A 17,276-nucleotide genomic window follows, 5' to 3' on the forward strand; every position below is an offset into this window, starting at 1 on the left:
GCATTAGAGCAATGTAGCTCATATTTCTAGCAGTGTAGGCTTCTTGACACCCTTAGTCGCGTTTAGTGACATATTTTTCCTTTATGGTAACACATTGTGCATGGCTGTTCACACACACACACACACGCACACATCTTTCGCCAATTCATATTGGGTAAAGATGTAAACATCAGCTAGAAAACCAATGAACAGATACTTTAGATCGAAACCCCTAGTGATATTTGTTTCGCTGTTGTTGCACAAACAATTCCTTGTCATTGTTACGGTCAAAAATGCAGCAGTGAATCAATGAATGATTTAATGGAAACCTGTAAACAACGACGCTCATGTTCACAAAAAGCGATATAAAATAAAGTATGCTGATATCTAAAACAACAATGATTATCAAGTTGATCAGTGTATCTTCATCGCTAAGCATTCTCATATTTCGTTTATTCACCATGATACCATGATTGTGCATCGAACTATGAGGTGAAGAGATAATCCTTCCTGCTATAGTCATAGATCCTGAAACTTTGAGGGAGAGGACTAGACGATTACATCCACTCTCCTGCTCAACTGGTATTTGTTTCATCGTCCCTGAAAGTCAAAGTCAAAATCGACCTCGGTGGAATACGAACTCGCTGGAATATACAAAACCGGAAGAAATATCGCTAAGTGTTTTGTTCAGCTTGCTAACGATTCTACCTGATCAACGTAAGACAACTTTAACACGAAATAACTTCGTAAATACCTTTTCTCAACAACGCTAAGAGTAAAAGATGTTTTATATGACACATTCTACCAGTATTCGAAGTTTGAAAGTGTTTAGTTAAAAAAAAAAAAAATTCTCGACCTGTTGATCAAAAGGAAAAGATCCGAAATTTCGAGGTGAGTGGGCAAGTCCACTGCAATAACCCCCACCACTTGGTACTTTATTTTCTCGATCCCGAAAAGATAACAGACAAAGTTGACATCAGCTGCATTTGAACTCAGAACGTAAAGAGCCAGAAGAAATGTGGCTAAACATTTTACCGAATTGGCAAAGATTCTGCCAGTTGGACGTTTCAATAGTTTTACGAACGAAAAAAAATTATATTCAGATAATTTCTCATTCGTACGACGCGAATTAGAACACTGCACTCTAGTTTTGCAAGCGAAGACGAAAAACAGTCATGTGACTGTTTAAAGCTTAAGCAGTATGATTTTGGCGCGCTTTTATGGTGTGGGCGAAGTATAAAGACTACGATTTGGACACGTGGCGGGTTTTTCGCACTAGAAGCCAATGTGAACAGGTGATTCGAAGTTTGGATTGGAAGACGATGTGCTACGTTGATGTGTGATATGCTGGAAGCCGATGTGAGCAGTTTTATATAGTAGTCGGTGCCATGCGGTCGGTGTGAGCGATGAGGCCGGGCAATTTCGTATGGAACAGTTGACGCAGTATTTGGTATTGAGTGTGAAGTTGGTGACTCTGCAAGGTGCAAGGTTTTGAATTTGTTGCGAAGATAATGTGAACTTGGCAAGTAAAGAATGCGGAATGGTACCGTGAATTCGGAAGTTACAACAGAATTCAGTCGGAAAAAAAGAGAAGAAAAATAAGAGATAAAAAATAAATCATTAGACTGGTGAATAAAAGAAAAGCTCACTAAAAGAAGTCTTCACATTTCAAAGGTAAATGAAAGAACTCTTTAAAAATTCTTTAAAGAACTGTATATTTATTTCATTAATGTTATTGGCCTCTTAATTAAAGCGCTGGTATTTTGGTTATACTCGACGATTTTGTTTGTTATTTGCAACCCTTCTTCTTTCTTTATTGCCCACAAGGGGCTAAACATAGAGAGGACAAACAAGGACAGACAAACGGATTAAGTCGATTATATCGACTCCAGTGCGTAACTGGTACTTATTTAATCGACCCCGAAAAGATGAAAGGCAAAGTCGACCTCGGCAGAATTTGAACTCGGAACGTAAAGACAGACGAAATCCCGATAACCATTTCGCCCGAGGTGCTAACCACTCTGCCCGCTCGCCGCCTTATTTGCAACCTTTCTGACTTCTTTGACCACTGCTTGTTCCTCTCTAAGCAAATTGGTTTGCTAAGATTCGCCTACGCGGTATTTTGAGCTATCGGACACATCCTGTTGTGTTTTGGGAGGTCGAGTGCAGCGTAACAATAGTAACGGTGACCAGTTCTATTATTGACAGAAAGTCTGACACTTTTGAGGAGGACCCTAGTCGACTACATCGACCCCCCCCCCCCCAGCACTCCACTGGTACTTATTTTATCGACCTCGAGGAGATGAAAAGCAAAATCGATCTCAGTAGAATTTGAACACAGAACGTAAAGACGGACGAAATGCTGCTAAGGATTTCATCCGACGTGCTAACGATCCTGCCAGCTCGCTGCTTCGATAGTAATAATAATAATGATAATAATAATAATAACCCTTTCTACTATAGGCACAAAACCTGGATTTTGGGTGAGGTGGATAAGTCGATTACATCCACCCCAATACTCAACTGGTACTTATTTTATTGACCCGTAAAGGATGAGGTGCAAAGTCGACCTCGACGGAATTGGAACTCAGAAGATGAAGACGGACGAAATGCTACTAACCATTTCGCCCGGTGTGCTAACGATTCAGCCACCTCACTGCCTAATAATAATAATAATAATAGTAATAATAATAATGATTTCAAATTTTGCCACAATGGCAGCCATTTTAGGGGAGGGGGATTGTCGATTACATTGACCCCAGTACTCCACTGGTGCTTATTTTATCGACCTCGAAGGGATGAAAAGCAAAGTCGATCTCGGCGGAATTTGAACTTAGAACGCAGCGGCAGACGAAATACCGTGAAGCATTTCACTCGGCGTGCTAACAATTCTGCCATCTCACCGCCTTAATAATAATAATGATGATGATGATGATGATGATAATAATCCTTTCTACTTTTGGTAACTTGGTTTCTGTATATGTCACCTTAATGTCGTGCACTAATACAATGTGATACTTTGACCCACGAGTAGTCAAGAAGGAAAGCGAAAACATAGATAAATACAACCCTATTAAGTACGAAAAAGCCCGGCTGTGGAAAATAAAGAAGGGGAAGATAGTGCCAATAATTGTTGGGCCCTTGGGGACAGTATCAGAAGGCATCAAGAGGAATATAAATGAAATTAGAATCGAGCGCCCAGTAGAACTGTTACAAGAGGTTTGCCTCCTTGGCACTGTCAGAATACTCAGGAAGTATTAGATCGCTAAAAAGAACAAATAGCATGGCACCGTAGGCTGCGGGTAGCAAGGGCCTTGCAGGAGTTCCAGTGAAACCTGTTCCAACGAGTTCCAACGAAACCTGTGATAAAACGAAATAATAATAATAATAATAATAATAATAAATAAAACTACTGAACAATAATAATAATAATAATAATAATGTACTGCTGTACTACAACTTGAAGCTGTGACTGAAGGAGAAAATGTGTCGATTCTCTGGGACTTCCCCGTACGTACCGACAAAACAATAAAAGCTAATAAACTGGATATTATTATAAAAGATCAGACAAAGAAGATGTGTTTATTAATTGAAATGAGTATTCCTTGCGATCATAATATAGCGACGAAAGAATTTGACAAGATCAGTAAATATAAAGACTTGCTAATAGAAATTGAAAAAACGTGGCACCTTAAGGTGACTACCTTACCAGTGATTGTAGGATCTCTAGGAATGATAAAAAAAAAGGTACTGAAACCTATTTGAAAATGATACCAGGTGCAAAAAATCGTGTTAACTGGATCGACTCATGTACCGAGAAGAGCATTATCAGGAAGAAATGCAGTTATTCCGATTTAATTTTGAATGTTTCAGCGTTTCCTATCTTTGAATTGAATTTCAATTTGTATTTTGAACTTGTAAAAGATACACGGAGTGTCGAAATATCGTTCAACCAATAAACTACCTATTGCAATCGCATCGTACTCTTCGTCTTGCCTGTTAACCTTTGTGAAGAGTTACGTCAATCATTCCTAAAATAATAATATAATAATAATAGTAATAGTAATAATTAATAATTAATAATAATAATAGTAATAATAATAATAATAATAATAATAATGAGAGCACAGAATTTTAAAAAATAAGGCAAAGCTGTTTATCCGATGCTCTAACGACTCTGCCAATTCGTCATTTATTTTACTTTTTCTTAGTTTTAGGTCAGTTTGCGCGTCTAGATGTGTCTGCATACAGGTAATTAAAATAGGTAGCTACTACTAAAAGATAAAATTCACCAAATCTTATCAGTAGGCGGATCGCTACAATCTAACTAATTAGTAAAATCAAGTTGATTTTTACCTTGGAACAAGTTGAAGTCTTTCTTGACGTTGACAGATTCGCACCCAAAGGGTGACTTTGATTACCGACTGAATAATTGAATCGTTACACACACACCCAAGTGAGTTTTGATCTGAATGAACGCTTATGTTTGTCCTGTATGTGTGATAACACAATACTCTACAAAACAGATATAAAGAAAAATATTATCGGACATTCAATCGCTATATTCCCATTATATGTTTTCTTAAATAGGTGAAGCGAAGCCTATGACGTAAATGACGACCAACAGGATAGTATATTATATAAACTGAAACGTGTGACTTTCAGCCAATTCAATTACACACGCTCACACATGTCCCCCCCAAAACACACACGTACATACACACACTCACACACACATATGAATACATACACCCCCCACATATGTGTGTGTACGTGTGTGTGTATATATATATGTGTGTGTGCAATATATATGTGTGTATGTATATTTATAGGAGTAGGTATATATAGAACATATAAAAATATTTATTCCTATATATATATATATATATATATATGGAATAGGTTTGACAAAAATAGTTCACACACACACACACACACACACATACATACACACACATGTATAGAAGTAGAAATCATTTTTGTTATACGCCTCCATATACAGTATGTCCCCAATATATATATATATATATATATATATATATATATATACACACACACACACATTGAATAATTATAGTCGGTATTTATAAAATACATATTTTCAAAGTTTAATAGACAGAATTGAATCTTTTACGTTCTGGGTTAGCTACTACCGATAACGCGAAGCAATGGAATCGCAAACATAAAACATCATTTTGTTCGGTATTTGTGCGTATTCTCTTTCTATGGTCGTCCTCAATCCATCAACCGTTGCAGATTTTGTACCGTAAACTTTATCCTTCGTGTATCTCCATGAAAAAAAAAAGTTAGTGGAGTGAGGGCCGCTGAACGCGAAGGGTATTATAATGAGCCTTTTCGTTCAACCTACGTTTATGGAAAAATCTGATCATGGTAGACCCTTACAATACTACCGTAGTGCGGGGATGCCCTATTATGCTGGAAATAAAGCTCTACGTCTTCAAAGTCCTCTTGAATACTTGACTTGACAGATTGTCGCAGTAAGTTCAAGAAAAGAGTACCAGTCACAGAAGCATCAAAACAGAATCGTCTATTTAATCCTTTTTGATAAGATGATAAATTAACATGATGTGTACCGTGCGTGTGTGCTATCATTCATTTATTCATAAAGGACATGGACTCTTTACAGGTTTCATGTAAATGTCCTTGAATCTGCAAAAAAAGAGATATATGTTGTATGCCATCATGATTTTTTTCATATCTTCTAAATTGTTATCCTACCTCTCCCGTAAAGGTAACAGCCCTATAGTGTCGGATACCCTTAAAGCCAGGGACTTTTCAGTACCCTCTCTTAAAACTTCGTTTCGGAATACCAGCATTTTGTTAGGAAAGTGGTTTCAAAAGTCATTTATAAATTCTATAAATTTATCTTGCAGGTTGACTAGAACTGATCCGCTATTAGTTTTAAACGACTTCGAACGAATTGATCAACCAATTCCCTAATATCGGGAAAGCAGGTGTCAAATTTGTCACGCAGCAAAGCAAATTTTATCGGGGTTAGCACATATTTCGTCATGTCCTCCGCTTTCGATGGCGTCTATAACGGCAGCTAGTTTGCTTTGGAACGCCTTGTTGACTATATTGGCTCGTAAAAAAAATATTATTCAGATTTGTTAGCTTTATTGGCCATTTGTTGTCTGAAAATTTATCTGGAAATTGGATTGCTTTATCATTCTGATTTCTAGAAAAGAATTCTTTCAGTTTAATCCCGAGATTACCACTTGAAATCAATTACCCACATTACCACTTGAAATCAATCTCACTTCTGTGTAAAATAAATTTACTTCTTTATCAGCATCAATAGTTTGGCACAACAAACATGTCACCCTTATGTCCAAAATATTAAATTTAGCAAAGTACACCATACCTACAGCTTGATGGAGATAGATTCGAGAGCCAGAGACTGTTGTTTTTGTACATAATGTATACGTATGAATCGTGCACTGCATGGTTTATAGACATGCATTACTACAAAGGCACTACCTCCAGAATGAATTATTCCTTAAAATCCTAATTCTTCACAATCCGGATCTTTACGCAATCTGCTTAGTGTTAGATAATATGCCTGTAGACTTGTCAAAGTAAACGGTAAAAATACCTAACGGAGCCTCTTTGATTTCCAATATTCCAATATTTTACATCTTTTAACATGGCAAATATACTTCAAACAATATCATTTGACAGTGGCAACGCGTTCGGTTTCTTCGAAGCATTTTTTCCAACATAAACAACAGTATTTATAGAAGATCAAAGTTTCCTCGATTCTGTGAACTTTTTTTGTTTCTAAAATTTTCAGGAGACCCAAATAGAGCAAATAGAAAAGCTCCCTTCTATTGAAATACTTGTCCACTCTGGTTATATTACATACGTTTCATATTGGATGACTTCTATTCGAAAAACAAGTCTTTGTCGGCTGCATAAAGATGGTTGGTTGAGAAATGCCGTTCACAGTCTTCATTGAATGGTTTAATAGAATCTTATGACATAAACTTATGACATAAACTTTATGACAAAACTTTATCGTCCATTTCTTGAATCAAACACGACGCATGCTACATTGTATGGTCTTTTTGTAAACTAGAGTACATCATCATTTCCTGAATTTAAAAAGCACAAATATTGTAGTTGTCACTTATATATGATATAAATATTCCAAACTGATCTACGAGTGCTAAAACGACATGACAAACTAACAAATCGACAAACTTAAAAAAAAAGAAAAAAATAGAAATTGTTTTCAATTCTTTTCTTTTATATTTTACTTCTTTCACTCATTTGACTGCAGCCAAACGGCCTTGAAGTGTTTACTCGAAGAAATCAATGTCAGTAATTGTTTTTTAAAATCTGGTACTTATTCTATGAGTAATTTTTTACCGAAGTTACGGTGAAGTAAACCAACACCGATTGTCAAGCGCATACACATCACGCGCGCGCACGCACACACACACACACACACACACACACACACACTCTTTGTCTCTCTCTTTCTCTCTCTCTCTCTCTCTCTTTCTTTCTCTCTCTCTCTCTCTCACACACACACACATTTCCGTCTGCGAAATCCATTCACAAGACTTAGCTCGGCCCGGGGCTATGGTAGAAAACACTTGCCCAAGGTGCTACGCAGTTGAACCGAATCCGGAACCATGAACTTGGGAAGTGACCTTTGTACTTTCTTACCACAAAATCACGACTACGCCCAATTCAGCACGTTTTTACTCAGAAGTTTCACCGAAAATATAAAAGTTTTCTGGATGAGCGAAATTAGTTTGCTTCTGCCGCTAAAAACAACTTAGTGTAGAAAGCAGACGACAACAACAACAACTAAAAATAACTATTAAGGACTCAAATGTTGTATAATTTACAGTGATGGCATGTGCTAATTTTAGATAAAGTTTACAAGACACAACACATGAGATAGGTTTAGTTGATCGTGATTACTTCGAAATTTCAGTATTTTAAAAATCTTTGTTCATTTCCTCAATTTCTCTTGCGTGCTCCTTAGAGGTAGATGTAACTTGGTTTGAGGAACCTTGCAATATGAGATTTATTGACCGCTAACACAAATTTTCCTTTGACTATTAAGTGATGTTGGCACGAACAGAGTGCAGATGATGAGATACAAATATTCGTAAAGTAGTCCCGCAAGCTAAAAACCCAGTTAATTTAATGCAGCATCTCTCAAATACTTCTGCAGATACTTCTACTCTCATACTTCTGCTTTCATATACTTCTGCTTTCATATACTTCTGCTTTCATATACTTCTGCTTTCATATACTTCTGCTTTCATATACTTCTGCTTTCATATACTTCTGCTTTCATATACTTCTGCTTTCATATACTTCTGCCAGAACAAATTGTCTGAAATGATCTCTGAAATAATCGGGCAGTATATTTCAATCATACTTTTTAGTCTGGCAGTAAAAGAAACCTTAAAATAGTAACAAACAAGTGAACTATAAAAAAATCTATATGAAAGAAATAGGTGAGAGATGGCTTAGTTACCCTCGGTGTTTGGCTTATGTCAAAAGTCACTTAGTGCGGGTAATGGGTGGGTAATATATGTATTTATATATAACTTTTCTTGGAAATATTGACGTAAATTAGCAACAATGACGTGACGGAGGGCGGGAATATCGTTTGACAGGTAGAGTTTTGTGACACATTGTAGCCAAGGTAAGTTTGGAATGCCTGTGGAGTCATATCGTTTACATCTGGTTAATGGCGTTAATGTATCGTCTGACGTCAGACGAAACTTGGATATAAAAATATCAAAAACATAGATGGAAAGAAAGATAGATAGATAGAGTGAGTGAGAGAGAGAGAGAGAGACACAGAGAGAGGTAGGGAGGGAGAGAGAAAAGTAGAAAAAATCTAGGTCACCAAAACAAAATGGTATTAAAAGAGAAGTAAATATATTAATCTCAAACACACCTTTTGCACACACACACACACACACATAGACATAAGCTTTTCGTATACATATACACATAGACATTTCCTACAAAGAGTTTTGCACGTTTACGTACACACACACACACACACATATAGAAACACAAATACACATGTACATTTATACGCACACACTCATCTTTCTATCACTCTCACCCTCTTTCCTTATCACTCTCTCTCTCTCCTCCTCTCTCCCTCTCTCCTCCTCTCCCTCTCTCTCTCTCCTCCTCCTCTCTCTCTCCCCCTCTCTCTCTCTCTATATATATGTACACTTATCTATATATATACATATCGGCCTACACACATATATATTCATATAGTACATATTTATAGCATTGCTACGAGATGATGATGATGATGATAATGACGATGATGATGATGGTGGTAGTGGTTACGTGGGTGCCAGTGCTGGAATTGCAATTAAAATAAGAATAAAAAAAAAAAAAAACGAGAAGAAAAAGAAAGAAGAAAGAGAAGAATGACAAGTTCTGAAATGAGAACAAGTATGTGTGTTTATCTATTAGTAAATATTCATTCAATAAATTTTGTGACATTCGACAAAATAATAAACGAAGTGTACACAAAAGCAATCAAACGGTTATAGAGGAAACGCATATGTTGTATGCATGTATGTATCTATATGAGTGTGCGTTCATATATATATATGTGAGTGTGTATTCATATATATGCATATGTATACATACACACACAGACGTGTGTGTATGTGAGCATGTATTTATGGGTGTATTCATATATATATATATATATATATATATATATAATCTATATATACACACACATATATATATATACACAGACATATATGAATCAGGTTCGAACAAATAAAATCAACTGTACTAGATGTATTGTATTTTTCTATTTGTGCGCCAAAAAGTGTGTGTATCTGAACATGTAGGAATATATTTATAAGTATATGGTTTGCTTCTGGGTACTGTATAGGTGCCGCTGCTGTTCATGGTAGCTCTCTCTCAGATATGCCATTAGTTACACAGACAGCCACACTTATTAGCTATGTCGACGACACAAATGTAGTATAAATAATCAAAGACTCTTCTGATGATAATCTTCCTCAGAAATCCCTGGATACCATAAATATAAATGGGCTGAGCAAAGCAACATGCCATTTAATGCAGGCAAATTCCATGCCCTCAGCTATCTGCTAATTGGTGGTCAGAAGCCGCAACAACGATACTTTGGACCGAAAGGAGTGGCAATCCCAGAGTCACATACAGTGCGTGATCTTGGGATTGATATGGCCAACGATGCCTCGTTTCACATACATATCACCAAGATGGTGGCAGTGTGGAGGCGAATGATCGGATGGATTCTAAGAACTTTTAGAACAAGGGACAAGGAAACTATGCTAGTTCTATGGAGGACATTTGTGCTCAGCCGTCTGGATCACTGCCTTTAATTGTGGTCACTCTGCAGTATACGATTAATAGCAGAACTTGAAGCAGCTCAACGATGTCGCACCAGGAAGACTGCATGAATGGAACAGCTGAGCGACTGGGAGAAATTGTGGGGAACGGTTATCAGTCGTTCCGGTTAGTTGATTCTATTAAAGGGTCATTTTGTTGTATTTGCTGAAGTTCGGTTAACCCCACTAGTTAAAAAGTGCAACCGTCCTAACTGCGGAACGTACATCTTCCTCTGAGAGGGCTCAACGTACAAATTTAAGTCACGTCAAACTTTTACCATAAAAAATCACTTCACCTGTGCTATCGGAGAATTTAATCTGTGTTCTCAAATGTGGAGGGTGTGCTGGAGACTACATAGGTCAGACTAGTTCAAACTTGAGGGACAGACTAACGGTGCACAGGCAACAAATCCGAGATCACTCGACTAGGAAAATTCTCGTAAGCAAACACCTAAATCAATGCTCCCTAAACATAAACCTGAAATACTAAATCTTCCCCCTCTATCAATGCACTGGAAACACTTCAACCCAATTCCGTTTAAATAAAGAAAGCATACTCATTAAAAAATATAAGCCACAGCTGAATATCCTTTAGAAAGAAGAAAAGGCACTAAAAAGAAAAAGGGAAAAAGACTCAATTACTCCACGAAAAACAGCCAGAAACAACAAACATTTTTTTAAAACTTTAGTAACAGCCTTCCACCCGGGTTTCGAAACCGCAACTCCAAATCACCATACAAACACCAGTTGCCAATGTTACCTGTGTCGTGGCCATTGAAATTTTACAAACAGCAGTTGTTATCGTCATCTAACTCTAGACCGATCAAAACCGAACTTCAGCAAATACAACAAAATGACCCTTTAAAAGAATCAACCAACCGGAATGACTGATAACCGTTCTCCATAGGGAAGCCAACCAGGTAAAACGACAAACTTGACCACCGGAAAAACAAGCGTTACCAGTACTGTAACGAATCAAAAATCAGATCCGCTCGCGGGGAAAAACACACCGCTACAAGCGAAAGTTCCTACACACGACGGAAAGAGGATCAGGGAAACTATAAACCAAATCCCATTTATTACTATCTTCATTCCTCCCTTGTCTTTTTTTCCCTCTTAACTTAGTATGACTGAAACTTTGATGATATTCATTTCTTGTCGATCCCTACTAACACTAATGAGCTTAGTACATTCAAACAAATTGATGCACAGTTTTAATATTATTGACTGTTATGAACATTTAAACTTATCAACATCGAAATTTCTGAACATGTTTTTCTAATTCATAGTTCTAAATTTCTCTGTTATAAATATTTTACTTTGTCAAAATTGAAACTTTTAAAGATGTTTTTCTAATTCATAAGTTTAAATTTTTACCATTTATGAACAAAAAATATTGTTGAAACTAGTTTGGTATATATGTAATTAAATTTATTTCAAGTAATTACAAGTTTTTCAAATTTAGGTGCATTTTCAACAACAAATTTGCTTTTATATATATATATAATAATAATAATAATATTAGGGATAAAATCCAATATTACAGGTAAAAACTCAATTAAAATCATTTCATTAAAATTAAATTAAGTTTCACAGAATAAAATATATATAAATATATAGTTTTAGGGAAAAGAACCAAAGTTCATGAACTCATCGATGAAAATCCACTGTCACATATAGAAAAATTAATAATTAAAAGCACAATAAATGAGTATAATATAATACAAAGTAAATATCATAAGATAAAGATAATAAAATGACTACACGTGTTTCATAACTAATTTTCAAATAGAAAGGAAATTTAAATCGATTAAAATCGATTAAAACTATCGAAAATCAATTTTATTCAAAAATATAGCTAATCTTCAGGTCAAAATACAACAATAATAATAATAAATGAATGTATATATCAACCAACGATAAATACCAAATGAATTTATATAAAATACTTATTGTATAAAGAAAAATATTTTTAAAAATATCAAAATAATAAACATTCCATAATCAGCCCTACGTCCATTATAATATATGGTAACAGGTATATTATATACAAAAACCAACTTAAATAAATTTTTTCGTTTTAAATACAATTTGAACGAAGTTTAAGGCTAAAATAATAATCAAGATAATATTAGCACATATTTAAACGATGCAATAATTAAAGCTAGACTAAGACTAAAAACGTTTATTTAATTATCATTTAATCAATTGAATAATAAAAAAATACAAGAATACTTATTTTTTCAAACAATGATATAAAGTCTTTAAACAAAGTAAAAACTATACTAATCAAAATGTTGTTGCAGTTCAAATTGAAACTTAAACGTTAAAAGAATATATATATATATATATATATATATATATATATTCTTTTATTCTTTTGCGTGTTTCAGCCATTTGACTGCGCCTATGTTGGAGCACCGCTTTTAGTCGAGAAAATCGACCCCAGGACTTATTCTGTGTAAGCCTAGTACTTATTCTATCGTCACTTTTGCCGAACCGCTAGGTTACGGGGACGTAAATACACCAGAATCGGTTGTCAAGCGATGATGGGGGGGGGGGGGGAGAAAGACACGCGCACAAACATATATACACACACATGCATATATATTTATAATAAATGGAAAGTTTGCGTGTTTGTGAATTTGTTACTTTAACTCCTATCCAACAGACCTTGAAACTTGACACGTGTGTGTGTGTAGGGGGGAGGCTTAGCAGCATTTCGTCCGAGGTACTAACGGTTCTGTTAGCTCGAATACTACTACTACTACTACTACTACTACTACTACTACTACTACTACTACTACTACTACCACTACTGCAGCTGCTGCTGCTAATAATAATAATAATAATAATAATAATAAGAATTCTTTCTACTGAAGGCACAAGTCCTAAATTTTGCGGGGAGAGGACAAGTCAATTAAATCGACCCCAGTGTTTCACTGGAACTTATCGACCCCGAAAGGATGGAAGGCAAAGTCGACCTGTTTCGGGAGCAACACTCTGCGGCAGAATGCAGCTACAACAAGAATAACACCTGCTGTACCAATTTCAACAAACATCAAGGGAACAACAATAATGTCACAGAAAACACCAACAGTGTTAGAGAACAGGTTGACGCTTGGCGTCGAGGAACTGATTGGAGATGCCCAAACATATGACCGTCTTTGTATTGCTCCCGCCTCTCATCCTTCGTCCTGGTAGCCAATAAATCAAATTATTATTATTATTATTATTATTATTATTATTATTATTATTATTATTATTATTATCATTATTATCATTATTATTATTTAAGACGTCGCACAGTATCCAATATTGTGCTGTTGTCGATTGAAGATATTGTGTCTACCGGGGGTTTGTACTGTCTGTTAAGTCACAACAAGGACCTCAGACAGACAGTACTTTACGCAATATGCATGCAGTTCCAAGTAATGCCGATGTTTGCAATACACCTAGAATGTAGGGTATTTCTAAAGTTTCCAGATTGGGTGGTATTGAACCCAATGTACCGATGACAATAAGGACAACGTCTGTTTGACTTTCGTAGCTGCCACATCTTGGCGATCTCAATTCTCAGCTCTCCATATTTATCAATCTTTGCTCTTTCATGATAATATTATGATCTCTTGGTCCTGCCCCGTCGATTATTAGGCATTTCTTTGTCCCTCCTAAAGGTTACTATGTCCGGCTTTCGGTGCTCTAACACCTTGTCTGTCTGGCAGTCAAAAGAAAGTTCCAGAGGATTTTTGCCTTCCCATTCTCGTCCATTACCTTCTGTGGTGTATGTTGGTACCAAACACCTGTTACCTCATATCCATACTTCCGTCATAGTAGCCAGTGAAGGTTTTGGGATGCCTTATCGTATCTCTGCTTGTACTCTTTCTGCGCAAGACTTACTCTTCTCATGCATTCTGCAGAGGTTCGTTGCACTTGTGTGGTCTTTATTGGCACTTTATTTTATCGAGTGCGGATAGATGAAAGGGTAAAATAAAAATACAACAGCAACAGGCGAGATATGGTAAAAAATATACAAACAAATACATAAGTAAAACCCCAGGACTTACAATGATATCTGAAGTGCAGAAAATAGCTCAGCTTGGTACCGCACACATCTTGCGGAAATCACGTTCAATATAGTAAGAGTAAAAACAATAAAACAGACTACACCAAATACCCAAGGCACACAGAAGTGCGCTCTGCAGTGCAGTGATAACACGCAATAAAAATCAAACCACTGAATAATAATAATAATAATAATAATAATAATAATAATGCCCGAATGCAGTACAAGGCAGTGGCTCTCATGGCTCCTGATCTTAATTGATTGGAAGTGTTATCATGTACATTGTTTTGTTTTGGTATAAAAGATGGGCTACAGCAAATATTCTGCTTAATACCACAGATTTGCTTGTCAGTTGTTTGACCTTACCCAGTTGAGCATGTCCCTTGGTGGCTGACGATATGTGCATCTCTGATCATGAGCATAAGTAGTGGGGGAGCATCATAGCCATGTGTTGAGACTGAATTATTTGGGGTTTGAATAATTCACCTTTGGAAACATGGGTGTTTTGCTCAACATCCTTAAACAAACCTTATTCAGGGACCTTTTGAGCGGGATGGGCTACTCGACCTAAAGAAAATTCTAACTGGGCCCCACCTGCGAGGTCATGCGCTGTTTATCTTGATATGAGATCGCCGTGTCTCGCACATATGGTTGTGATGCATGTGCCTGGTGTACCCTTATCAGACGGGTAGTCATGATGGGTATATAGGGCTTTGTATATTTTACCCCAGTGATGGCATGCATTGCTCTCTCACTCAATAATAATAATAATAATAATAATAATCCTTTCTACTGGAGGCATAACACCTCAAATTTGTGGTGAGGGGACTAATCGATTACATTGACCCCAGTGTTTCACTGGTATTTAATTTATCGACCCGGAAAGGATGACAGGCGAAGTCAATGCCGGCGGTATTTGAACTCAGAACATGAAGACAGACGAAATGCCGTTAAGCACTTCGCCCGACGCGCTAACGATTCTGCCAGCTCACCGCCTTAATAATAATAATAATAATAATAATAATAATAATAATAATAATAATAACCTAGGGGTAATTGAAGGGGACAATATCAAGCACTCAGTGATGAGGGAAAGGATCAGAAGAGAATGTTATCGCAGGGTGAGAACAATACTGAAGACAGAGCTGAACGCGAGAAACAGGATCGAAGCGATCAATGCTCTAGCCATACCAGTCGTGACTTACAGTTTCAACATCGTTAACTGGTCAATTACTGAAATATGTAATGTTGGCAGAAAAATACGAAAACTGTTGACAATGCATAGAATGCACCACCCTAAGGCAGATATAGAACGTCTTTATCTGCCAAGAAAAGAGGGAGGCCGAGGACTTCTACAGCTGGCATTATCAATGAAGGTAGCCACAATTGGCCTAGACACCTATCTGAAAAACTCTGAGGACTGGATGCTAAAACTTGTCTTAAAATATGAAAGCAAGAAAGCATCTTACTCAGTAACAAAACAGGCAAAGGAATATCTAAGTGAATTCCAATTGCAACAAATTCAAGAATTAGACGAACTAGAAACACCTGCACAAAAAGCTAAGCGCTTGAAAACTCGTGCTAAAATTGCTGCCTTAGCTATTATGACTGAAAAATGGCATGGAAAACCTCTCAATGGCAAATACCCAAAGAGAGCGAATAATGCAGATATTGACAAAGCCCTTACCCACCAATGGTTAATGGCCTCTGGCTTGAAATCAGAAACAGAGGGGTTTATCATAGCAGCCCAAGATCAATGCCTACCTACAAAGAACTACCAGGCCAACATATTAAAGAACGGCAGCTCCCCATTATGTCGTATATGCCAACAACAAAATGAGACCATCGATCATGTTGTCTCCATGTGCAGTCTGCTTGCGCCTACAGAGTATCTCAACAGGCATGATAGAGCTGCACAATATATTCACTGGGTAATATGCAAAAACCTGGACTTGCCCCATGATAAAAACTGGTGGGAACACAAACCACCCCCAGTACTTGAAAATGATCACATTGCACTCCTCTGGAACTTCACCATTCAAACTGACAGAAAGATAGACGCAAATAGGCCAGACATCATACTGAAAGACTTCAGACAAAAATCATGCCTCCTCATTGATATGACTGTCTCAATCGATATAAACGTATCTGTCAAGACCTACCAAAAACTGAGCAAATATAAAGATCTTGAAATAGAAATTAGCAAAATGTGGAATCTGAAGACGAAAACAATACCTATTGTCACAGGTGCCCTGGGAATGACAGCGAAACGGGCTGATTACTACCTAGCTCAGATACCAGGAAACCCCAAAATGGCTGAAGTTCAAAAGATAGTGCTCATGGGAACTGCCCATATCCTACGTAAAATACTGTCTATGTGATCTCAAATTTTAAAGCAAACACATAATTTTCTTATGGTTTCTTAAACATTCACTTGAACAAAACTGTACAAATGCAAATATATGGTACCCTAGGCATAACACCTACATGAACTTCTAACTTGTTGTCTCTTGAGGTCTCTGGGTGAGACTTGGATCCAACTTGTACAAATGCAAAACAAAAGTCAAACATAAAATAATAATAATAATAATAATAATAAAAAAAAAAAAAATTATTATTCCACCGATACCATCACCACTACAAACAGCAACAGAATAACAATGTCTTCTGAAAATGGAGCAAGTATCACACACCAACTGGACCCTTATTTCTTCCCAAACACGCAACGTTTTCCAACACTTTTACCTCTGTTACCATCTCCATTTCTCCTTTCTTTCGCTTTACCCTCCACTCTTTTTCTCAACCTATTTATCTCCCATTTT

At 36.6% G+C, this 17,276-nt stretch overlaps 1 long non-coding RNA gene across 1 annotated transcript; it reads left to right on the forward strand.

Annotated features, from left to right (window-relative positions):
- Positions 1-573: 573 nt before the first annotated feature.
- Positions 574-13,366, forward strand: LOC149135389 (uncharacterized). Its single transcript, XR_016242414.1, has 2 exons — positions 574-1,653; positions 13,271-13,366. It is a non-coding gene; the product is annotated as an uncharacterized LOC149135389 (long non-coding RNA).
- Positions 13,367-17,276: the final 3,910 nt, after the last annotated feature.

Source organism: Octopus bimaculoides, chromosome 6 (genome assembly GCF_046866305.1).
Source record: "Octopus bimaculoides isolate indiv1 chromosome 6, ASM4686630v1, whole genome shotgun sequence".
In the NCBI taxonomy this organism is placed as follows: Eukaryota; Metazoa; Mollusca; class Cephalopoda; order Octopoda; family Octopodidae; genus Octopus; species Octopus bimaculoides.